We start from the raw sequence: 24,137 nt of genomic DNA, 5'->3' as shown, positions 1-24,137 counted from the left end.
AAAGAGGAGCGAAAAGGGTTAAGGGACAGCCAAAGTGCGGTTGGGAGGGAAGTTTTCCCAGGGCTAGTGCATTTCCACAATTAGGAACATTAACAAAAGGATGCAGATCTCTGTACACATATATTTACGATTCCTTCGACATTTCCCGTTTTATTGTATTCAGACTTCAGATGGGAGGAAATAGCAGCCAGCAGAATGTGCTAAAATGTCTGGAAAAGCAGAACTAAACAAAAAATGGAGCTTCCCATTGAGTGCAGGCTGCCACCAGATCATGCCCCGTCTTCTGTAGGGATCCCCATTAGGCATTTCGATGCGGTAACTCCCTCATCGACATCCAGCTGGCCTCAGCCAGACATACAGACAGTCAAATCAAATTCAGACGCTGTTTCCCATGGCCGGGTCCGAAATCTGGAGGCCGGCGAGTGCCCTCGGTTATTTTCATTGGCCGGCGAGCATGACGAATGCCAAATTGCTGGGGCCACAGCAGCACAGCGGAGACTCGTTCTGGCTCTGTCCCAGACCTGCGGATGGGCTCTGCTCTGGGTACAAGTCGATTTAATTGGGTCACATGAAAGATTTGTTAATTTGCGCCACCTACTTTGATTATACTTTGCAGATAGCCAATGGATGCTACGCGGTGGAATGTCTGCCTGTCTTCCTGTCTGTCTGTCTGTCTGTCTGTCTGTCTGAGGAACATCAAGATTCAAGAGGTTCAAGTCTGTAATTAATGCCGAGCCTTTACGTGCGTGCCTAAAAGTTCATTTACGAGCAAGACCCCTGGCCATTTGCAGGCCAAGACGTCAATGGAAGGAAGGAAGGGTCTCGTTGCCAATCCGAGGACGAGGATCTTTGTTCAGCGTTTTGCAATTACAATAAAATGCAATTGCCTCTGCTGCTTCGGATTCAATTTCCTACAGTTCGTTAAGGGTTCCATTTCCATGCAAATCTCCGCCTAACCTTGCCCATTTGTTCTGCGCTCGCCTAATCCTCCGGCAAATAATGCTTTTCAATTAGTTTTGGTCCAGTTTCTGTTTCTCTTTCTGTTTCTGTTGTTGCTGTTGCTGATTCTGTTTGTTCTGGCTCAAGTGCTCAAGTGGAGATGAATGTGCAGCTCAGAGGTTGCTCAAGTAGATCCCAAAAAAGGTTCCATAATCTCCAGCTCCTAATCCTCCTCCTCCTCCCTCACGGAAACCCGCACAGGCATCCTATTAAATCTGTTGACAATTTTATTATACAAACACATTAAATGCCCATTAAAAGAAAATACAGAAAAAAAACACAAAAATACGGCTCGAAAAAATTAATTCCCGTGTGTAAAATATTTTACAATGAACGAAGTTTCGACGGGCTCTTCATAGGTAATAAATTTGTGGGTTTTATTGACCAAAAGCTACCGGAAACCCGTCAGCGCTGCTCTTTGCCCCTCTCCATAAGGTGCTGATAGTAAAGTTGAAACTAATTTCAACAAAGGCCGGGCCAAAATTATAAAATTCAAACAAATAACACAACAAATCGAAAGACAAATGCGTAGAAGTCGATAAATTTGAGAGACAACAACCTACACTCTAAAGAAGACGTCCCGTTCCGTCCGAGCCAGGCGCTTGGCATCATAACCAGATATCGTACCATTGTATTAATGCCTTGGAATGATGTTGCTGCTCCCCAAACGAGTTTCGGTGGATGCCCGCTCGCCCACGCATCTTCAGCGCGAATGCGGAGATTGCTTTCGACTATATTTAGAGGAGGTTTTGCATAAAGATAAATGGTTGAAATGGTTGAAATGGCTATGCGGTAGTCAGCTACCAGGAGAAACTATTCCCATGGCAGTGTAGTTTATGATACGAGTATGGGCAGATGATGATCCTGAAGATGGAGTCTTCATCAATAATAAACTGTACATAAATCCGACTGTATCCCCCCTCTCTCTCTCTCTCATATTGGATAGCCAGAAATAGCTTAGGGAGAATGACACAAACGAAAGGCAAATAAAGACGTTTCCGGCATCAAAGGCAGAGACAGAGAGAGAGAGAGAGAGAGAAATGTAGCTGAGAAATGGTTTACAATTACCGAGCAAACAACGATACGGAATCCGCCCGAAAGAAATTGTCCTCATTGTCCTATTGATTTTGGTTGAAGTCGCAAGTAGTGTATCTCAGTATCTCATAGATACAAATTGCATTTTTATCAGCTATTTGTTTTGGCTGTTCCCTGGGCTGCAGTTGCAACATTTTGCGGCAAAAGGCAGTTCATTGAAATCGAATGAAAGACCAGCGACAGAACGAGATAGGCAGATAAAATGCGGAGAGGTAGGGGGAGCGAGAGAGAGATAAAGAAAATCTCTTCTTTCACCTCAACTCCGATTCTTCGTTTTTGTAGTTTTACCGACGGACGTCTGCTCTCGTGTGCCCCCGTGTATCCGTGTGTCCTGTCTGGCGGCAGTCCTCCGCGACTGGTTGCCCTCCTCCAGGGGTTACCTGTTTCACAGTTGAGTGGCCTTCCTTCCTTCCATAGTGTTGGATTCTTTATGGCCATCGCCAGAGCCAGCTTCGAGTCAGAGCCAGAGCCAGAAAGAGATAAAGAAACAGAGCCATATCTTTTGTCGGCATCATCCATCGCTGTAACTCATTTCCATTCATTTTTGCCTCGTAAATTGTGCAAAAAGGACCAACAGGATCCTGAATCCAGCAGGATATCCCCTAAGGATCAGCTAGAGAGCTGCGACTATCCTTGGAACTGGGTCAACTATTAAGTAGGGAACGACTACGAGTATGTACAGGAATTAACACGGAATATGATATTTGATACCTATGTACAATTATGTATGTATGTATCCCTCCGACAACCCCTTCGAATCCACTTAAATCTCTCTTTGGATCGCTTTGATTTTCTTCTGTTTTTTCGGTAATTCCAGCAGCAAAATTGCAGTTAATAAGAGACTGAACGAAAATGAATGAAAACAATTCGAAAAGATACTTTTAAGTAAACTGCTCACGCGCTCACGAGGCAGCTATCGAGTAAAGAGAGAGAGAGAGAGAGACAGAGACAGAGGTAGGGAAAGAGAGAGAGAGATATCGATGGAATGGCACTTGAGGCTCACCCAAGACGAGGCCGAGACTTGGTCGAGAGGCGTCCGAAAGGAACTCAACCTGAATTTATGTGTTTCATTAAAACCGTTATGGGACGCGTGTTTCGCTGCCATTACGGGATTGGGAAGCGAGGGGAGGAGCATGGAATGATGGAACATTACACTGTAATGATGCGGACTCCTCTTTGGTCTTCCAGTCGTTCAGTCTTCCAGTCGGTATCTTTCAGATTTCTTTTGCGCCTTGGACAATGCCTAAATGCTGGCTGTGGCTGTGGCTGTGGCTGCGGCTGTGGCTCTGGATCTGGCTGCGGTTGTGGCCTCGTTTCACTTTGGGGTTTCAATTATCCGAGATTGAGTTTTTTTGCCGGCTCTTTTGCAGAGGATAAAATGTTGATGATGTTGTGAAATGGAAGATCTGTCTTCGTGAAGGTTTTCGGATGAAAGTTTGTCTCTTAGCTGGGCGAGAAAACTGGGGGCGACTGGTGGGAATATATGGTCTGGATTAATTGCTGATCATAGTTATATGATATAGTTGTGTTCCTCTAATTTCGTTGATATTCAAAGAGTTTCCTCTCAGGTATCACCCCAGAGCTTCTCACTGGCCATTGATCTGTGAAGAGCCCCACATTTACGTGCTGGTTCAGAGACTTTTCAATCTGTCACTGCTCCGCGAGTGAGATGTTCCAAACGATTGACTCCACTCTGCAGACGCCTGCTAAGAAATCTTTTAGCAGACAAAAAAAACCCTTAAAAACTTGAAACTTAGCTCTAGCCGGGCTCTAGTCTGGGCCCCATCTGCGTTTAGGGTCCTGGTTTGGCCCACGACGGGCTTCGATGCGGCGCGATCACGTCAAGAGTCAGATACCCGAGTTCAGCGGAAAACCCATATTCAGAGACGAGAGACCCGTCCGACCCGCAGAGAGTTGTAATTCCCATTTGTGTGTGTCTGTGTGTGTGTGTGTTTGTTTGTATCTACAACACCTTTTACCGAGAAACAACAACAACAGCAGCAACAATTACAGCAGTCACCACCTTTGGTGGTTTCCACTCCTCATTTCTCATTCCTCATTCCTCATTCCTGAGTTCTCAGTCCTCAACGTCGTCGGCGCCTTGTGAACCTGCTCAAGTCTCGGATCGCCAGAAAAACTACCTAAGCAGCCAAAAAGACAAGAGAACCAAATGCGAGAGAGAGGAGAACCCTTCTCCATGGAGAAGATAGGAGGTGGGGGCGGCGGCGGAGACCTGTTGTTTATTGTCTTATGACTGGGAAGTTATAAAACAAAGCGTCAATTGACTGCCGCCGACTGACTCCTTGAACCTTCTTTCCGTTCCTCTTCGGGTTCGGGTTCGGGCTCTTGGGGCTCTTTGGCTCTAAGAAATTTACATGAATGTTTGCCCCGAAAAAATAAAGAAAAACCTCCTCCTGGACTCCGTGTTACTCTCTGTAGAAGCCGCCCAAGTGCCGTGGAAGAAGGCGCAAGAGTATGATAGAGGAAGTCCCAATAATAAAGTGTTTGCAATATATATGTACATATATCTATATCTTTATAAATCGTGTCACTGAGCCTCAATATATAATAAGAATATGAGATAAATAAATCATTGCAATTCCAAGTCTGTTGAACACTAAAATCTATAAAAATAAATCTACCAACCAAGGGAACTCTCCATGAAAGCATTGCATGATCCCCCACACTTAAGCGTAATCTCTGGCCATCTTCAAATGTGATTTAATACAATTTTCATTTTCTTTCCTTGCAGGTAAGTTCAGAACCTGAACCCCTCCTAGCTGATCTCCTAGCACTGGGAGGTGCGCGTAAGCTGTAAGTCTGCCATTTCCTGTGATCTCGTGGATCCGTTTCAACCTTAACATTGTCGGCGTCTGCAAATTAATAATAATCAAGCCCAAATTACACAATGACACGCACTTGTTGATGGCTGGTCCCGGTCCCGGTCCCGGTCCCGTCCCCACTCGTGCTCTCGACTATCAATTAGGCACATCTTTCAATCAACTGAAAGACACTCGACTCGACTCAACTCGACTCGACGAAAGTACGAGCATGAAAAAGAAGAGAAGAGATTTTTTGATGTACAAAGAATTAGCGCTAATAATTAGAAGACAGCTTGAGAGGAGCTTCAGAAAGTGGTAAATATATTTGATCATCAACAATTACCACACGCCAACGCCTAGACCACCGCCGCTCCCCCTGTGGCCCGTGAAGCCATCAAGTCATGTTGGACTACTTGGCCCCATCATCCTCCTATCGTTTGCTGCCCCGTCTGATGTCCGATGTCTCGAGTACATAATCATAATTTGTATTTTTATCTTCACTTTGACAGGTGCGCGGGTTGCGCACATTTTTCGCCCTTTTTCTCTGTAGCGCTCTGTGGCTTTGTGGCATAACATTTTCGAGTTTCTTACCCCCTGTATCTGAATATATGTATGTGTATCTTTCCTGGGGCTGCGTTGCTCCTTTGTTGTGCATCGGATATAATTTATGGTAATCTCGAACTTGTTGCATGTCATGCCAGCAAATGTCGCTTAATTACGGCGACTGTTTGGGGCCTCTGCATCTCTAATCATCCTTCCCTCAGTTATTCTTCTTTAGGGGCTCAGTTCCCTGACATGGTCTCTATGGAATGTGGAAAATGTTAATTAAATTTTAGTTTATGACGGACTAGAATAAGCCAAAGGAACGGAATCCCTTGCAGGATCCGAAATGGAAAAATTGTTTCGCTTTGCAATCATTTACCTTGAATCGATAACACTATGCGACAGAAACCAACTTTTGGGATTAACCTGTAATGATACCAATATTATCTGGTAGATTTATATTGTTTATAATTGCTTGGAATATTATTTGGTATCACTCTCAAGGCTGATAACTTGAGCCTGGGCTTTGAGTGCAAAATTTGTGATTCTTCTTGAGTTTTCTTTCGAATTTTAATCTTAAAGTTTAAATAAATTTGGTTCTTATAAATTATAATCGAATCATCGTCTTTAAACGTAGTTATCGCCGTTTATCGCACTCCCAGTTGCATTCCATTCCCATGCATTCCATTTCCATTTCCAACCAATTTCAATGCTAATTTGTCATCTGCCATGAAGCGTGGCACAGACAGTCGGGGCCACTCCCTCTCCCCAAGTTCCCCCTCCCCTTCCTCATTAACAAATTATGCAATAAAGGGGATCGATCCCAAAAGCTAACGATGTGCCAATAAAACTTGTCGCCCGTCCCCCCATTCCAAACCTTTCCCTGTTCCCTGTTCCCTGTGTTCCCCCTGTTCATTTTTCTCGCTGCCACTCGCACTTAATTAAGAACTTCATTTAGCACCTTGACTTGAATGCTGGCCCCAGCAGCACAGCAGAACAGCAGCACATCCCCAGCCCAGTTCCAGGCAGGAGCCGGTTTTTCGGGCCCCATCCTCAGGAATTTAATCGCGCTTTGCATATCGCCCTCAACGGCCCTCTGCGATCGTTGGGTCTGAATCAATATTTTGCTTTCTCACGCTATTTTCGGATGCGATGCAAGCCAAGTCCAAGTCCAGAGAAGAAGTCGAGCAGGAATGCTCGAATGCTGGAATGCAGAGCACACAGTTGGCAACAATTCTGCCTGATTGCATTCGTTGCCGTTCGGCAGCCCAAGCTCCAGTCTTCCCCTTTAGTCTCAGTCTCAGTCTCAGTCTTAGCCTTAGTCATTTATTCCAGTCTCCGTCTCCAGGTTTAAATGGTATCACATGTCGACGTCGACGTCGTTGGTTTTTCTACTCAAGTGCATTTGCATGGCAGCCTATGCCTATGCCTATGCCATTGATACTCTCCCCTCGGGGGCTATGGGGTGTGGGTATGGCCAGTTTTTTAGATAACTTTGATCATTTGTTAGGCCCGGAGGGTTACCCATGAGAACGTGGCTTTTTTGCGGAGCTAACCTAATGAAATATTCTGTGTGGCATTCTTGGGTTCTATATAAGATATACATATGTACGTATGTACGAGTGCTCATGATTTCTTAAGGGTATTACAGCTTCTTCATTTCCAGGATTGCCTTTTCTTTTGCTTCTTGCCCCCCCACCCCAGCTTTCTCTCTGCTTCCTGCTGGCTGCCTGTACCCACCTTTCTGGCTGCATTTGATGATAAATAGGCGCAAAGGTAAAAAGCCAAAACGTGAATGCGAATTTCGTAAGTCTCGACTCATGTTCAAGGGGCAAATACTCGTAGAAGGTGCGGGGAATGGGAGGGGAAGGATGCGGCAGGTGGGGCATGCAGCAGCAGTCGCTGCTGTTGTGGTGTGTGTGTGTATGTGTTTTGTGTATTTTTTTCATTTCAAGTGCAAGCCATGCCAAAATGGAGGCGAGAAAGGCAGTCGAGGTCGAGTGCCTCCTTCTGCGCTCTGGCTTTGACTCCTTTCTGTGCTGCTGCTGCCGCTTTGTGCCCCTTTCTGCTGCCTCTTCGGTGGCTGCCGCTGGTTGTTTTTGCTTTATGCGCTGGCATGTTTGTTTGTCAACCTACACCAACAACACACGTCTCGACAGAAGCAGCAGCAGCAGCAACAGCAGCCGGAGCAGCAGCAGCTGTTGCCGGCAAACATTTGCAATTCAAAGGGGGTATGCCCCGAGGGGGGGAAATGGCTAGAGGGGGGTTCAGTCAGTCAGGAGGCGCAGGCGCAGGCGCTGGGCACATGGCAATATTTCATTACCCACAGGCTGTCGTTGTCGTTGTCGGAGTTGGAGTCGGAGTCGGAGCTGCCTGTGCAATGTTTCCTCCTCATTTTGTGCCGGCATTTGAGGCATTCATCTCCCTCCGAGTCGCTTATCTGGCCACTGAGATGCAACAACGCTTACGCACATGTAAACAGGAAGGCGGAGCGAGGGACTGTGCCGTCCCCCGGTGTCATGCCCACGAGGCAGCCCAAAGAATGCGAGGGATTGTGTCGATAGGAAGTTCATGTATTCAATGGAAAAATACAATCGAATGCCTGAAGGTACTGGATATTACGATGTATCCAAAATAAACTAATGGAGATTAGGATTCTATCTGAATATCTGAGTATCTAGGAGCGGCGCTTCTCAGTGTGATTGCTTCGGTAGCACATGGAAGTCCTTCGCGTGCACCTGCCACAGGGACAGGTGGTCGCTGATATTGCTGCCTCGTCTCGTCTCCATGCCTGGCTCATCTCCATCGCTATGCCACACAGGGCCAGAGCCACGCCCCGTCTGCTGGCATAACTTTTGCCACTTGCGAATAATTTCCATAGCAGCCAGCGACAATAAAAACGAAGCGAGTCAGGGCAAGCAGATGCAAAGCTCTCTTTTCCCCCGGTCTGTGGGAGCCGCCAGTGCCTGTCCCCTCCTCGTTTTTACGCGCATCTGCAAATTAAAAACGCATTTTATTTGATGTGTGTGGCAAGAGCAGCAGCAGCCGCAGCAGCAGTGGCTGTGGCAGTGGCAGATGCAGGGCTTGGCTTTGACAATGGGCCAGAGACACTACACTCAGAGCACGGAGACACCTACAGGCAGGCAGACAGACAGGCAGACAGACAAACAGGGGCAGCAGGTACACTGTGCCACAAAGTTGTGCTCCCAACCAAAAGGAAATATGTTGCAAAGTCTTGCACTTTTTACCCCGAGAGAGTGCAGTGCAGTGTCCACACGGTGTACACACCTCTCCTGTGTGGAGAGGAGAGGCTTAATTGTTAGGTTGTGTGTAGGATACACGACACAACACAACACACAGCACACAACACTCGACGACAATGGAGATGCGAGAGGAGCATGAGGAGCATGGGGCGATGGGGGGGGGAGACCCTGTTGAAATCAAAGCTTTGTGGTGCCGACATGATGTGTGGATGATGATGACAGGTAGCCGAGTGTTTAATTTATGTCTTTTTAAGCACTTTGCCCAGCCGCCTCTTCTGCATAGAAACAGAGAGACGGAGACACAGAGACACAGAGAGAGAGAGAGAGAGACACGGAGACAGAGGAATATATGTTTGTACTTTTGTTGAAGTTGCATCTGTCTGGGCTGTTGATAAGGAAACGTTGGAAAAACTTTGCCAGCGAGTGGGTATTTTTCCATTTTGCTATTAATCAGAGATGGAGCAATCCCATCCCACACGCTTTGCTTGTAGATACATTTGTATCTTTTGGCAGGTGAGCGACAGTCACATTGCAAGAGATATTAGTTGCGAGGTGTGTACATAAGTACTTGTAGATACTTTAGTGGTAGAAATCACAATGGAAACACCTTTTCCCTTTCCCATTCCATTTCCATTTCCTCCTTAGTACACATAATTCGTCCCTCAATCTAAGACACATTAATTTTATTTTATCCCAACCAGCAAACACTAAAAGCATTCCTTCCATTCCATTCCTAGTTCTATTCCTATTCCAAAAGGGAGAAATATTAATTTGTGGTTTCATTTCCGCTGAATATTCGAGATACCCCGTACCGACTGGATGATTATTAGAGCTAATCATGCGATCCTCCTAATGGAAAATCCCTGCCGTAGGAGGGGGGACTAGACGCGTACGTATCCAGGGTGCGCTACGGCTCCGTTGTCAGCTGAGAAATGGGTGTTTGGTTACCAGGAAGAGGCGGTACTGCGGCCATAACAATGGGCCTCAAAGGGATAATGCGTAACGCAGGATACAGAATAGGACCAGAACCAGAGGGTGGGGTCGGGGTAAGTAAGCGATGAGTACTCTCATTTCGAGCACACACACACACACATTCCTTTGGGAAAATCACAATCGATGCAGCGAAACGAATCAGGCCCTAAGAGGGGACAGTGGACAGTGGACAGCGGACAGAGGCAGAGACACTTTTCCAACTGCTGGACTTCTGGGTGACTTCTGACTGACAGCTGAGTCCAGAAAAATGTGTCAATTTGCAGCAATCTAATCTCTGTGTGCGGTCCGCCGTTGGACCCTCTCCCGCATCGGAATTCCATTGAATTACGAGCATTCGTTCCCCGTTCTTTGGCGTTTCTCGTTTAATCAATTATTATACGGCGTTATCTTTTGGCATTCTGTTTGTACAAATCGATCACAGAACGAAAGTGGCACACAAATCGGACTGGAGGGCGCGGGGTTCCGTTCGCTTTCAAAATCCTCAATTAGTTGTACACATAAATCAGCCAAAATCAAAATCAGTCTCTTCTGCCTTTCCTCTACGAGTGGTATTTTGATTTGGGTTAAAGATTTCCTGTCAACGAGAATGGGAGGGGACTGATAACCAACATTTGAAGGCAAGGCTTTGGGGCGCCTAGCCAGAGGAGGATAATATGAAGAGGAATATGGAATACTACCAATATGGCAGGAAGCATCACTAAAAGTACAATTTCCATCGAAATCATCGCATGCATGTGCTAAAAAATGAACGATCTTGAATATAAGTGGAAAGCGATGACAGCCCAGATACGTGCGTACGTATATTTATGTATATATCTGTATATATCTATATCTATGATCGCCGTGGGAGTGTGAGAGACTTCATGGCTGTAGCCCCTAGCGATATATTCGATTTGTTTATTGTGCAGAGATTGCCCTGAAACCACCGATGATATGTATGGAATGTGCTAATGAATTAATTACCTGTCCGCGGGAAATGTACGACCATTTATCGATTCAGTCCAGACCCAGCTCTCGGGATTGCCTCTCGCTGCTGCTTTCCACCCATCATCTCTGGGACAGCGGTGCCCACAAATATTATTTGATTTTTTAATTGTCGAGATAATAACGTTCCCCTTTCTCCGCCCCTTAAAAAAGGGGATCACAGAGGAATGTGTTAATGGCCTTAATCGGATCTCAAAGATCTCATTGTCGAGTCTCTCTCTCTCTCTCACTCTCTGGCTGGGATCAAAGTTGCAGAGTCATATCCTAAAGCGTCTCCTCCCCCCGCACACCACACATCGCCTCATCATTGGCTGTTATTAGTTGGCATTGGCGATGATCGTATCAAACGAGCACGAGTACGAGCTAGGAGTACGAGCTACGAGCAGAGTGTTTTTTTCGGGCCTGTTTTCGGTCTGGCTACAACTCAATTTTGGGTTCCCATCTGTTCGTTCCTCTGTTCCTCTATTCATCTGTTCCAACTATCATCCAATCACGTCCGGTATTTTCATCTGATTCTGATTCGGATTCGGATTCTGCTTTGGGGTAGGCAGCCTGCAGACTCGACCTGTTCCTAATGGCTTTTCAATTGAGCCATTCAATTGTTGTTATTAACGTCGTTTGTTTGTTTATTAGGTGGATTGGGAGTTGGGTTCTGGGTTCTGGGTTCTGGGAATGACACTTCAGAGCCGTGAGAGAGTTGGGAATCAGAGGGAAGAATGTGGGGAATGAGACTGAGATTCAACGACAAGTACATTCGGGTATAAGAGATGGAACCTCGCATATTTGAGGCCATTAAAATCCCACTTTAGTCCTAATAAACCAACACCCAGAGAGCAGCCAGCGGACAGCCTACAACAGACAGGGCCACATGAAGGACTAAGCTAATTATCCTGCCAGCACGTAGGGGAGTAATCCAAACACACACAACACATACACGCGGCAGAGGAGCCGGCATGCTGATGGCGATCTCTTGCCCCCACATGGATGTCCAGCACCGCCCTAAATGCTGTCATAATTGCGGCCCCAAGAGGCGGCCAGACTGGTCCTGGCAGACTAGACTCCTTAGATCATGTTATAATGCCACCACGTACGAACGTCAATTAAATAAATACAAGATACCAAAAGCGTTGTAAACGCCCCGAAACGCCACTCCGAGCCCGCTGCCTCGCCTGCTCTCGATCCCAATCCCGATCCCGATCGTGGGCTCCCCAGACACTGCCAGACGCTGTCAGACACCCAAGAACAAGCCAGCAGGGACGGATTCATTCTGGAGCCAAAGAACGATTCATAAATTCTGAATTTTCCTCTGCCTAGCGACTGGCGACTGGCGAATGGCGACTGCATCTGGAGGTTGGGGCTGGGCACTGGGACTCTGCGACTCTGCGACTCTGCGACTTTGGAATGTGCTCGGGCCAGACTGCGTTCAGTTCTGTTCTCTCGGTTATTTTTGGTCTAGAACGAGTTTTCGACTTGAATTCCGCTCCCCGTGGCGACTGTTGCAGCTTGTTGCCCGTTGCCCGTTGCCTGTTGCGCGTTGCAGTGGCAACTTCCTGTGGGCACTCCAGCAAACGAGTCGAGATCCGCCGTAGGAGGAATTGTCATTCGCGCAAATTTAATCAAAGTGCCTGGGATCAGGAGGAGTGGCCCCTCCCCGACTCCCCACCTCACCACCTCACCACCCACCAATGAGCCACTCGCCAGGGCAATTGAAACTTGAAAACTTTTCATTTATTTGCTCACTCAATTAGTGGGGGAAGAGAAGAGAAGAGCCCTCTCCAGATGAGCCAGATCATCCAGTTTTCTTTGTTGCCTCCAATTCCTTGTTTATTTGGACGATCTCTCTCTCTCTCTCGCAATGAGCAAAGAGGAAGGCAACATCCCCGTCAAGTGGGGGCTGGCCTTCTGTTTAAACTCTTTTTTGCATTCCTTTGATTTCCGATCGGAATGATAAATGAATGTCCGCCCCGGAGAACGCCCCTTTCTGTTGGGGTACCAATGCTCATCCATTGATTGCTCGATTCGACATGAATCGATTCGAGTTTATTATGCGATTCTCGATGTCTCTTAATTGTCCGGATTCGATTCCTAATGAACTTTTAATAATTTTCGGCTCTGTTCTCCACTCTATGCAAATTAATTTGACACAATTCGTACGTATCTTGAGTGGTCTGCGCCGTTGGGATTGCTCGGATTGGTTCCGCTTGCGTCATTCGATATCGGCAGATATACATATATACTATGTATGTACGTACATTTGACTCTTCGATCTTGGTGCTGGAGCGGATGCTGATGTTGAGAATGATTCTCCATTCCATATTGATTCCCTAAGGTTCAGACATTAAATTACCAAAGGAAACCCCAACGAACTTTTCTCCAATTTCATTCATACAATTCCACTGAATGTTTCAGGTAATTCGGCCACACTGTAAACATAGAGAATTCCCACCGCTGAGTTCCAGTGTGGCTTAGCAGTAATGTGTGCTTGCTTGTGCCTCGATTGAGGTTTTCTTCGGCACAATTCCCAAAGTAAACATGCCGGTCTTACGAATGAACCATGTAAAGATTATTCAGCAAAGTTCAATCAGTATCTTGTGCATACAGATATTCCTTTGCCCCATCCAGGGCGTGCATCTCGAATCTCTCCACTCCACTCCACTCCACTACACTCGACGCGACTCGCTGTTATGGAGTGCAACACCATTCAATTCCGATCAATTGCCATTGATTGATATAAACCACACCAAGTCGATGCAGGAGGAGCTGTCTTCTTGAAACTGTTGAGGTCTCTGGGGTCTGGTATCTGGGGCTGGGGCTGGGGTCTGGCTGCTAATTAAACAGCTGCATTTTGCGCCCAAACACTGAGCTACAAAATTCCATAATAGTAGTGCCTCCATACGAAAGTGCAGTCGATGCACTCTCCCACCGCCTGCTGGCTGTTAATTGCTGATAAATAAGCCAACAAATTTTCAGCAATAACTTTGCGTCTATGCGCACACAAAGACCTCTCTTGTCCGTCTCCGAGCTCCCACAAAGCGGAGTTCTTGCACGCTGGGAAACGTGTGGAAAAGTGCAGGGCAGGGCAGGCAGCAGGCAGAGCCAACAAAGTTGTGGCTGCTTCTGCTGGCGGCAGAGCAGACATCATTTGCATCTCTTTTGTTGCATTTCAATTTAAATAAATGTCTTGGGACTCTTAACCCGGGGCTTTATGAAGAGGCGGAGTCGGAATCCCAGCAGCCCCACCAGCCGGAGAATGCCATTTTTCTTAATTTGAGGTTGTCAGCAAAGGTTTTTCCTTAATATTTGAGTTAGTGAAATGAGTTGAAGCTTCAAAACGTTTGATAAATGAATATGGGATGGGAGAATTGGTTCAGTCCATGACGGATTGATGGAAATCCCTGGAGAATCACAAGAAATGTGCACTTCCTGGGCACCTGAAATTCTATGGAAACCAAAAATAAATTGGTAACAAATTTGTTGTTCTGTCAGCAAGTGTCGCGATCTATCACAGCCCCATTCAAAAGTGGAGATCTCCCCACTCATGAACGCTGGAGGAGGGAGCAACGGCCATAAATCGTTTAAGAGGATAGCACGCCCACTAGTGAACCTGTGGGACTGTGGACTGGTTGACTGGTGGACTTGTGGCCCGGAGAAGAATTGCCAAGTCTGCCACAATTTATTTAGTTTAGTGCACTTGTCATTAAAGATAATTTATAAGTGGTGGCGGGAGGCCAGACAGACGGACAGACATGAAGCAGGGGATATATGAGTATGTAGACTTGTGTACGAGTGTATATAATCATAATTCAGTGGAGGGTGCCCCACCACTGGAGGGTGAGCCACAGCCACAGCCAAAGGCAGAGGCAGAGACGCGTGGGCGTTGTCTAAATATACGAGTAATTGGGGTGGAGTTGGGGCACACAGAAAGAGATCGCTTTGTGGGTTCTGTTGCAACTCTATGTGGGACTTGAGTGATATCTTTATTATTTGATGGTTTCCCAAGTGCCATAAAAGCTGCTCGCCTCTGATCTCCAGCTCTCCTCTGATCTGCTGACATTTGAATTCCGCTCCGGCCAAGAAGTGGTGCGTTGTGGTGTGGTTCCTCTTCCCTTGCCCCTCATTGCCTATGCAAATTTATTCCGGATTTCTCCCCAACATTAAATGGCCATAAACTGTCAAATAAAAGCCTGGTTATTCGACGTTGAAAACTCATTAAATATGCCGCTGGCCAAAGACAAACCAAACAGCAATTTGTATGATTAATAATCGTAATCATCGGAGCAAAGGTCCGAAGAAGAGTCAAGCCCACAAATTATGTTGTCACATGCGAAACAGAGGAGGCTCCTACCCTGCCTCACTACCATCTCCCTCACGCGTCTCTAACAGGATTACGTGGCATGCCACATTAGCATTTTCATGCCATGCCATGTTCTCCTTCCTACCTGCTCGGACATGGACATGGCCTAAATCGTTGTCTCCCGTTTCTCATCTCTCGCAGCTTGAGTTCAAAGGTTGATTTTCAGTCTATTCTTTTTTGTGTGTCTATTTTGGGGAATTTATGCCCGATTATGTCCACATGGACTATAGTGAACCCTTACCGCTCTCCCTCTCCCTCTGCCTCTGCCTCTGCCTCTGCCGCTCCCTTCACTACATTCTGTGTCCCTACATGGAACTGCATTTGTGTGTGTATCTCCCTGTGATGCGTGGAACTGCCATCGATTATTGATTTAATTAATTATCAACGCTCTGTGTGTCTCTCTCTCTCTCTCTTTCACTCTCTCTGTCCCTGTGCTTGGCGTTTGTTGTTGCTTTAATAAATATTAATAAATTCTTTTATCTAAAATGACTTTATTGTTGGGGCATGGCCCCCCACAGGGCTCTCTCAAATGGATTCTCAAGAGTAAATCAATTGAATACATATCGAGAAACTTAAGTGGAGAAGCAGGTGCGCGGCATATTTCTCACTTGCTTCTCCACACATTCTCTTCTGATGTAGATCATCTTTTTTCCCATGTAGCCCACCTGTTGCAGATTTTTGGTGCCCCTGAAATGTATCTTTCAGTTTGCATATTTCTTCATTCCCAGAATAATGGTCTGCGATCTCCGCATCTATGGGTAGCAGCTTAGGGATACTCGTACTCATGAGATACACTATCTTTTACACAACCACAAGCCAGACAGACTTTTGCCATTGTTCGTCTCTGATATTGATTGCAACTTTTTCCCAGATTCATTACCACCGCCAGAGAGCGGCAGCGGTGGGAGGATGAAACCCGAACAAATCTTTGAAAATCCCACAAAATTAAATCATTTATGAATTTTAAAATGTTTGGGCAATTTATTTTATGCTCCCTCTGCTTCTCCTGTTGGCCGGCCACTAAATTGTTTTGTGGTTAGCAGCAATTTTGACCGAGAGAGAGAGAGAGAGATTTGGTTATTATTTTGTGTCCGACTTCGAGTACCTTTGGCTCCCTGCGGTAGTCGTAGAAGAGGAGATCGCAGCTCAGCTTTTATGGCTTTTGCGGTTGAATGTTTTGCGGTCTGCGAAATGGGTGAGAGCCGGGTCGGGGGCAGCAGGCACATCCGAGCCGGGGGCTGATGGAATGATGGGCTGATGGGCTCATGAGTCGGGCTTAAATGCTCTTTTATGGCTTAAGCAAAGTTTTACAATTGAATCGATGACTCGTCTCACTGCTCACATTTTTAATTGGAACACAAAATATGCCGCTGCGCGTCCCAGTTTGACAGCAACACGTAGTCTCCAATGTCCTCAGCATTCGTCGAGTTGCAAAAAAGATACAAAACCAAGTACACCAACACTCGACCACAGGAACGTGCTTTGAATACTCACTTCTATGCCCAGATTACCAGACGTTGGCTGCATTCAGTAAATCTCTGTCTCTGTCTCTGTCGCTGCCTCTGTCTTCTCCGCTTCTCTCTGGCTGTCTCTGGGTTTTTATCTCGTGTCCAAAATCGACTTTTAAATCCAGTCAAAACATCAGACCGGCCATCAACTGTGTCTGAATTGGGTACTGCGGCACTTTTGACCAGAGCAGCGCCCCACCCCTCTCTCTCTCTCTCATTTAATTCAATTTATTTGATGGTGTGAAAAATTAAATTGAAATGGAAAATAGAAATGTTGAACGAATTAAATCGTAGACAAATTTCAGTCTATTTTACAGAGTTGTATTTTATTTCCACAAATTTTCCAACCAAAATGCAAATTAGCTTAGGGACATTCCAGGCAGTTTCCACTATCCACTGTTCCAATTCACATTCACATTTTGATTCCCAGACAACTCAAATACCTCTTAATGGGATCCAATCACAAACTTGATCCCATTCCATTATCCGATTAATCAGCGGTTCTCTTACCTCACCCGAGAGCCCGTGACAAATCAACGGATGACAAACATCTATGAATAAATGGCAAATAAATAACAGAGCAAGGAAAAAATTATCATTGTCAATTGGAGAGGTAAACAGAGGCAGAATGTCTGGACCCGACCCAGGTAGGGATGTGGATGGTGCGGTGGTTGCCTTTGAAATCGAATCGATGGCGAATCGAACGCCATTTCTCAGCTATTTCTGGCTGATTTTGTTTGTTTTGACCTACCGCCTGCCTCTGCTGTGCTGTGGCCCCTTCTGTGGTTCATTCAAGCGAAATTAATTAAACAATAAAATTTGATTAATGGCATTGTTGGGGAGCGTGTGTTTGGGTCTTGCCAAGAAACTCTCTGTTTAACCTGTTTGCCGCTTACGCATATTTTTCGTTGCGGCTGTTTGTTGTTGGGTGTAGGAGAGCAGAGGAGAGGCAACCAAACCCCCAAAAATTGGACAATGGGGCGTATGAGCAATGTGCACAGAGCCCAAAAATGTCTCGCACAGTTTGCTTCATTTTCCGTCTGTAATTAGAGCATCGTAAATTGAGTGTAAATTTCGGTCTATCGTTTATATACCCGTTCAGCATTTGGGGCATATTTTCAAGGGAAAGAATAATACCGCGCACTATGCAAACATATCACATTCACGCCTGAGTGGCAGTTTTCCATTCAGTTGAAAAAATCAAACATCTGATTCTCTCTTTTTAGGCACGAATATTCCCTCAATACATCTCAAATATTGCATTACATTTCGCAGCCAAAATTTGTAAAAAAAAAACCCAAAGAATACGTCTGTTTGCTTATGTGACATTTTTACAAGAAATTCTGTATCTGTCTACGATGTAGATAGATCTGTAAATCTTCTCTTTATTGCAGTGTGTGAGGAAATAAAGCCTGCCAACAAATCTTCATTTATCAAATTGACAAATGTAAAGACTCTATTCAGCTGTAAATACGAGTCTATGCATATTCTTTGAGCGTTACCATGAGCTTTTCTCTCCTTTCTGCTGTAAAAATATATGCATCTCTTTTTAGATAATTTCCTGTGGAAATCTTTCTGTCAAAACATTCCTTTTCACAACATTCGCATGAATAACGAACTGGGCGGCGGAGCCATTCGTTGGCTGTTGGCTCTTAATGTTGCCTCCGGGTGCATGCAACATTTAGCATGCTCCACCTTTGGACTCCCTCACCCTCTGACTACGTATAATTATACAAAGCGTAGGCTAAAATGTTGCATGGGAGATTTTCCTTTTTTCTCTTCTCTTCTCTGTGTCTGTCTCTTTCGCTGCTTTCTTCACGAACCGGGCGGCTCTTTTAGGCGTAATTAAAATTACTCGACTGCAAGCAGTGCAAAGGGGCGTGGAGGGGAGTGGAGTGGAGGGGAGAGGAGGTTATGGATGCAGCGAATGTTTATGCTGAAAACACGTTCCGTGCAATTTTCAAGAAGTCTTCCTGGTCCGAGAGGAGGTTGGAGGTCGTCTCGTCTCGTCTCAGTCGAAATGCTTTCTGCCTGATGAAGTGACGACGTCGACACCGTCACCGCCAGCGACAGCGACAGGGGCAGACTGAGTTTTGAAAAGTGTTGCACATGTTTTTTTCACTCATTTGTTCGGCTGCCAAGATGTCTACGGCAAGTTGTAGCACTCCTCCTTCCAATACCCTCCCGGCTCCTCGCATTGAATGACAATTTCAAAATGCGCAAAATGTGCGAAAATGATTCACACATAAATAGCACAGCGGGGAGGGAGCGGAGCTGAACTGGGACCCCGAAGAAAATAAACATTTTCCTTCCCATTGGCATCAATATTTGTGAGGCGTAATTAGCCATAGGGGGCGGGGTGCCTGAATGCGAAACATCTGTTCATGGAAAAGCGGGCAGACTTGAGGAAAGAGAATCCCAGGAACTAGAACCACGCCAGAATGACCCCAGGCATACGATTACTAAATTATACTAAGGTATTTAGGAACAGAAAACTCCCCAAAATAAATTAAAACTATCTGTAATCGTTTGTACCATTATCTCTGAATACTTATGTGTGTAAACCCCTTCAACACGCTCTTATTTTAATGGAACACTTGCACCTTAAAGACACAGTAAATAATTATCGCCACTTTTTGCATCTCCGACTTCCTGCCAAGATAGACATCGCTGAGAGGCCCCAAACATTTGTGGTTCGAACGTGCAACTAATTCGAATAACATAAACAACAAAATCTCTGACCGAAATGGGCGAAACTTTAGTCCGCCCCAGGGGGCAGACGGGTGGTCCGAGTCCGAGTCCGAGTTCCCGATGAAAATCTGTAAAATTAATTAAGTGCGAGGCGATGTGGAGGAATCGAATCGAATCGAATGGAATGGAATAATGGTGCGAGGAGTGCGAGAGGAAGTTATCTCAATATCAATCGTAATGGCCCAATATTTGTACAAATTTCTGCTCTGCCTGTTGTATTTGTTCTATTTGTTCCATTCCATTCCCGGTTCGTGTTCGTGTTCGGGTTCGGCTTCCCGGCGGGTGGTGGTGCCAATTGAGTCATGTGTTGAAACTGTGGTTCACATGTAGTCCGCCGACCACCGACTAGCGTCCGAGTGGAGTGGCCTGTGGCTCCGTCTGAACTGCAGTGGAGGTGGAGGGGCAGGCAGGGCGGGCTCGCTTCACCATTTGTTTGTTTCGATTCGGAGAGGGTTCCCGCTTCTCTCGCCATGAATTATGAAGTGGAGGGAAAGGGCCGTTAAATAAAATCCAAATCAGAAACAGAAACAGAAAAAAAGCGAAACAATTCTGAAAACAATTGAGATTTAATTGCATTTTCTGACCTGAAAAGTAAGCCAAGAGCCAGAGCCTGTACTACTTTTTGTAGTCGAAGAGGAAATGCTCCATTCTGGAAATTCTGTTTTGGAAGCTTGGAGCGTGCTGTGTTGACCCAATAAATAACGCCCTTCCCCACCCCCTTCATTGCTCATTAAATGAGCCGCCCCACGTCAATGGCAGATGTTGCTGCTGGAATTTGAATAATGCCAAAAAGCCAAAGGGAAAATGCCCGTAGGAGAAATAATTTTCAATCTACGTGCGAATTAAAAACAGCCACCCCAGTGGGTGTTCAGTGGGTGGCTGGTGTGGTGGCTCTCAGTGTGATTCCTTTTTGCTTGCTCTCGCTTGCTGGGCGCCTAATTAAAACTCATTACCATAAGCATAAAACTTGAGCAAGCAAATTTCCACCGTGCCAAACCGTAGAAAAAGCACCGGCAGGCAGGCAGCGCAGGAGGGAAGATGTGGTAGAGGGAGACGGGGATAAATGGCAGACAGGAAATTTAAATCAATTCAAAAATGAAGCCAGATAGAGAGAGGGAGAGGGGGAGAGAGAGAGAGAGAGACAGAGTTTGGACAGGACTGGACAGGAGCTATGGGGTCGTTTAACCTTTTCTTTGGATAATGCAATTTCCTTGCCAGACGGCGGCATTTTCTGGTTTGTATACCCTGTACGGGATGAAACCAGGGGCATTTATAGTCCTGTCTATCCTAAGTTCCATCATAAAACTTCCAATTGGTGATGAAACAGGTCGAAGAGTATCACTTGGTCGAGCCCAATCCACTGTAGAATTCTGCCTTGCTTCTGTTTCTTTTTGGCTTCCACTTTTTGGGGTTGAATTTGCTTGAACTTTCCGCACTATCCCTCCGCTCACCGCCCCTCCTGCGTGGTGGACTGCTCTCGTGTCTCAGTCACCCCTGCAGCATAGTAAAAGTGAAAGCCACATGCGTGCAACGACCCCTTTTTTTTCATATGTATGCTCCGCTCCATCCCCTCTCTTCTCTCTACCGCTCTCACTCTCTCTCTCGCCCTCGCTCTCTGCTCCTTTGGCAGCAGGCAGGCTATCTTTCCGCTTGACACTCTCTCTATCTATCACATCCACCCCACTCTCTCTCTCTCTCGCTCACTTTTGTCTGGCTATTCATTTTCCCTTTTGCACTGTTAGCTGTTGTTGTTGTTGCTGTTGTTCCTTTCCCCGTCGAAAACTTTTCGACCACGTGTGCAACAGTTTTGCCTTCGTCCTGCTGATGGCTTCTGTGCGCCTGTTACAGTGCCGGCTCGCATTTTTGTGCCAGGCCAAAAAGGACGAAGCGATGAGTGAGATTTTCTCTCACTTCCACCCCCACTCTCCCGTTGGTTCTATCTGGCTCTCTCTCTTTCGCTCGCTCTCTGCTTTGTAGTGTAGTGGCCATTGAAACTCAACTCAAAAGTTAAGTTTGCCATGCATTTGAATGGGGGTGGCGGGTGGTTGTTTGTTTGGGGCCCTTTCATGATATTGGAACCTCAGGATGGGAGGTGAATGAAGGAGAGGAAGCTTGAGTTTTAGTTTTTGGCGTTTGCTTTTGTCTCGCTGCAATTGTTGTTTGTTGCTGTTTCCACTTGCCGGTTCGGTTTCGGCTTGGGGTTCGCGTTCGGGTTCGGGCTCGGGTTAGGGGGCTTTTCACTCATTCACCAACTTTTTGATATGTTTGTCGTTGTGCGCCTCTTTATCTCCAAGTGGAGCACAAAGAGTGCCAGGATGGCGTCGAGGGGTTGGGAATGAGGTGGGGGGATACGGTGAATGCGTGAATATGCAGGCTAAAAAGTAGAAGTGGGGCATTTCCGGACGGAATGGTGCAGCGAAAATTCATACATGCATATACATATATGCGTATATATGCGGCATCCATCGAGAATGCATCAATGGGAAAAGCAATCAGTGCCAAGGAATAGTTTTTAATTACGGATACATATTGTACAAATTATCCTGAGCACGCATTCCCCCAAGGACCTAAGTGTACATGCCTTTAGTGTAAGCCATTTTCACTATCTTTCCATATTTACCCTAAGAAATCGTACCTAAAAATCGCAGCATAACACCGCTGGAGCAAAGTTTCAGTTGCTTTGTTTGCCACTTGGTGGTGGGGTGGCAGCTACTCGTAAGTTTCGGTGTCAAGCACCCTGTTGAGTGGCAGTTAGGGCAGCTTTTCACACTCGCTGAGAGTTCTCCTCCTGCATCTGTGCAGAGATATGCCGAAAGTTAGCCTTGCTACGCACTCTGGGCGCCCATCCCTTACTCACCCCAAAAGTCGGGCTCGGCTTCCTTCTGGCGGGTTCTTCCTTATCACGGCTGGATATTGACTGCGATACGCCTGCTAAACTTTCGCACCCTTTTAGGGCCCTCAGGGGTGGACGTGGACTCGTCCCCGTCTCGTCTCGTCTTGTCTCGCCTGTCTACGGGCGCCGCTGGGGCAATTGCTTCCTTTGTTGGTTGATCGTTACAGTAAATCATTTGAAATGAAATTTCACTGGCGCTTCCACTTCCATGGGCTGAGAGAGTTTTCCCGTTTCCGTTGCCATTGCCACCCCCCTGGAAACTACGGGTAAGTGGATTGCGCGTAGGAAACGGAAAACATGTGACCATCTCCCATGCCCTCCCGCTCCCGTCGCTCGTTTTGGGGTGGGTGGAAATTCCTGGGTGGTTTTTGGTTACTTTTTTGCTTGTGCCAGACAACGCTTAAGTTTTCTATTAGACAACAGGGCAGGGTGATTTTTTCAGCGTCAGCTAAAATAAAAAGGGAAACTGCCATATCCGTAAGTTGAGGTCATTTATTATACTCATGACACCTTCCTGGCATACAGCCTCCCCCTGTTCCCTTCCCCCCACTCACATTTCCCTCTGTCCTGCCGCCGCATGGCCACATTTTTTATCTGGAATCCCTCCTCTCGTCTCCCGCTTCGGTGTACCCATTGTTGTCTGCTGGCCCGAATTATGCATCAATTCATAAAAAAGGCTGGCAACAGTGCCGTTACTTTAATGCCGTTATGTTATTTTAACGTAGAGTTTTAGCCACGGTCTATCGATTGCAGCTAGGGATGGGAGAGCTGAGGCACGGAACGATTATGTGCGGTGGGGTTTATGGCGCTGTGTGGCATTTGAATCGATTCACCACAGGAGATTAGGACGAAGGAGTGATGGCACAAGGCCAAATCTTGGATCAAGGGATGTGATCGTTTTCAAATGCGAATTCTTATCGAAGCGAAATCCCATCTACATACATACGTATATACATATGTATGTATGTGCGCAGTACAGCTTAGTTTTTTTTTATTTTTATTTCTCTGCTGTTCTCCCTAGCTATTTCTTATTCATTTCAATTATGCTCCTTGTTCTCTGGCAATTCCGTTTCGCCATCATCTGTCGCGCATTTCCATCCCTCAGCCCCAAAGAAATCTGAGCTAAACATTGGCCATGCCGGTCACATAGCTGGGCCCAACGACCCCCGCGACAGACAATTAAAATGGGGACCACAAACTGTGAGCCAATTTAGATAAGCCCAAGGATATATGGAGAGCGCACCAGCACCAACCACACCAGGGCAGAGGACCCGGGACTGACTGCTGGCTGCTGGCTGCCCCTGCGCCACACTCCATTCATATCTTGTGCAACATAACAATTAGTAGAGACCATAAAACGAGGCAGTCAGTCGAGCAGAGCAAACGAGCAAACGGGTAGCATGTTGGGGAAATTATGGAGCCGGAATCGAGTTGAAGTTGAAGTTGTTTACATTCCTCATTCGAAAAATGTGCACTAAAGTATCTAAATTTACAGGAGAAATACAGAACAGAGCAGAACAGAGCAGAACACTACTCTGTACATTACACACTCCCGCAGATACTCGCATGTGCTGTGCCCTGCAGATGATGCATCTAACCTGGCAGCGGGCACTGGGAATTTATGACTACAGTTTGGAGTAAATACAAAACTCAAATTGAGAGCCGGAGAATACGAACTTCCAACTTGTTTGCCTTCAATTAGCGTGGAACTTTCGGCCTCCCCCTGCCTTGTCCGCCCGCTGGAGAATCATCTAAATAAACAGAAAACCGAACCAGCAGAAGCTATAAAAAACCCAGCCCCAGACGATAGTTGGGGGAAAGTACATACATACATATGTATGTAAGTATGTATGCATGTATATACATGGTCTCCAAAATGAATCCATCGGTGCATGGAACTAATGCATGTTTTCGTATAATTTCGTATCTCTC

The 24,137-nt window shown here is 46.2% G+C and overlaps 1 protein-coding gene across 1 annotated transcript in view; it reads left to right on the top strand.

Moving 5' to 3' along the window:
* LOC111066756 (glypican-6) overlaps positions 1 to 24,137 on the top strand; it is a 37,699-nt gene that overhangs the window by 5,948 nt on the left and 7,614 nt on the right. The window lies entirely within an intron of this gene.

Source organism: Drosophila obscura, unplaced genomic scaffold, assembly GCF_018151105.1.
Source record: "Drosophila obscura isolate BZ-5 IFL unplaced genomic scaffold, ASM1815110v1 contig_189, whole genome shotgun sequence".
NCBI classification, from domain to species: Eukaryota; Metazoa; Arthropoda; class Insecta; order Diptera; family Drosophilidae; genus Drosophila; species Drosophila obscura.
Note: the sequence above shows the minus strand (reverse complement) of the source record. Positions and strands in the feature narration are given on the sequence as shown.